This window comes from Dipodomys spectabilis, unplaced genomic scaffold (assembly GCF_019054845.1).
Source record: "Dipodomys spectabilis isolate Male_0828 unplaced genomic scaffold, ASM1905484v1 ptg000052l, whole genome shotgun sequence".
Classification (NCBI taxonomy): domain Eukaryota; kingdom Metazoa; phylum Chordata; class Mammalia; order Rodentia; family Heteromyidae; genus Dipodomys; species Dipodomys spectabilis.
In genome coordinates, this window is record NW_024870729.1 from 6069762 (window position 1) to 6071888 (window position 2127).

Below are 2127 nucleotides of genomic sequence, written 5' to 3' on the forward strand. Positions count from 1 at the left end.
TCTTGTTTGTTTGTTTAGTTTGTCCTGGTTCTGGAGCTTGAACTCAGAGACTGGACCATGTCCCTGAAGAAATGTCTTCCCTGGCCAACTTCCCCCAAAGCTAGGACTCTACTACTTGAACCAAACTCCACTTTTGGCGTTTTTGGTGTTTGGTTACAGATAAGAATGTGACAGACTTTCCTGCCTTGGTTGGCTTTGAACTGAGATAGTAAGAAAGCCAAGTGACATCAACTGTATCAAGATTTCTGTTTTGAACCAAGAAATACTAGACAAAGTTTATTATAAACTAATATTTGACAATTTTTAAAAGAAAAGAATATGTCTAACAAAGAATCCATAACTTAAATAACTCCACAAATGTAGGTGCACTGAATCATTTTGGACGCATTTTTTCATCTGCTTGGGAAGATAACTATTGACTTCATAGATTCCTTTTGGGGAAACTTAGTCATATTTGTCTGTTGTCACTGGCTTTGTACACATGCATGCTGTACATACTTCTAAGGGCCCTACATAAAGGAAGTCTTGAAATTCTCAACAATATTTAAATAAGATGCTCCAGCCTAGGGTTAAGATTTTAGGTGTGGACATTTATCAACACTCCTGATTCAGACTCTACTTGATATAATTTTTAATCAATATTTTGTTTTTAGTTTTGCTCTTTGTAAATTCACATGCACCTATGAAAAATTGTGTGGCCATCCCAATAATATTCTCAAAGTACCTCTTAATCATGACTCACAAAAAGTTGTATCATATTACAACAAGGAAAAATGCTATAAATAAAGAAAACAATAATTAAATATTAATGATTACTAAAATAAAAAACAAAACAATTACCAGGGTTTTCAGTATTTGAAGTGTACATAGTAGAGTTTACTATTTTCTCATATTACTGTACATTTAAAACTGGATAAAGCTATAGTAGCCTTTAAATTTACTCACTAAGATTACTATTTATAGTTCATCTCATCATTTGTATGTGGATTATATCATTATTTGTTCATCACTAACATATAATGTAAAGGAGCCCTAAAGATTTAACAGAAACTGTGTACTTAAAATCTTAACTCTTCACTCTGCTTCTTTACACAGTCTTTGCAACTTCTCATTAGTAAAGTTTCTATAAAATCTGAAATGTACATACTTACTAGTACATGCTACCAGAAATATTGTATACTTTATCAAAAATTTTTATGACTTAATTTTGCCATATATAAGCAAATCCCAAAATTAAACATATTTAAAACATTAAAACTTTTAACAAACCTTAACATTTGCTGCAATGATCATTATGACAAGTGCCTTTTGTAGAATAATTGAATTCCTCCTCCCACAAATCTCATGAACAACAAATATCTGGAATTATTTTGTTTTTGATATGTCAATCTTGTTTTTATTCTTAAATGTGTGCTTATGTAAGAAACACATGGTTCTAAAATTTCACAATTCTTTTGAACTTATTTTTGTTGAATTGTCTAGTTTAAGAAAATCAGTTACTCTTTATATTTAAAAAATGTTTTGTGCTCAATTTGGCTGCACATACACTAAAATTGGAACATACAGAGAAGATTAGCATGGTCCCTGCACAAGGATGATACACAAATTAGTGAATCGTTCCATATTTTTACAACAACAGATGCTGGAAGGGATATGGCCAGAAGGGAAGCCTACTGCATTCTTGGTGGGAGTGTAAACTTGTTCATCCACGTTGGAAAGCAGTTTGGAGGTTCCTCAAAAGCCTCCACATAGAGCTCTCTATTATACAGCAATCCCACTTTTGGGCATTCTCCCAAATGATCATAAACCAGTCCATACTAAAACTACCACCACAACAATGTTTATTGTAGCATTATTTTCCATAGCTAAGATATGGAACCAACCCTGATGCTGCTCAGTAGAAGAATGGATCAAGAAAATGTTCTCTCTCTCTCTCTCTCTCTCTCTCTCTCTCTCTGTATGTGTGTGTGTGTGTGTGTGTGTGTGTGTGTGTGTGTGAATGTACACTTACACAACCACTTTGGAAAGCAGTCTGGTGAGTCCTCAGAAAGATAAATATTGACCTTCCTTATCGCCCACTCATACCACTTCTAGGCATCTATCCTGAACAACAGGTACCAATATTCA

The 2127-nt window shown here is 33.6% G+C and overlaps 1 non-coding gene across 1 annotated transcript; it reads left to right on the top strand.

Annotated features, from left to right (window-relative positions):
- Positions 1 to 1523: 1523 nt before the first annotated feature.
- LOC122107711 lies at positions 1524 to 1629 on the top strand. The gene has a single exon (XR_006147406.1). It is a non-coding gene; the product is annotated as a U6 spliceosomal RNA (small nuclear RNA).
- Positions 1630 to 2127: the final 498 nt, after the last annotated feature.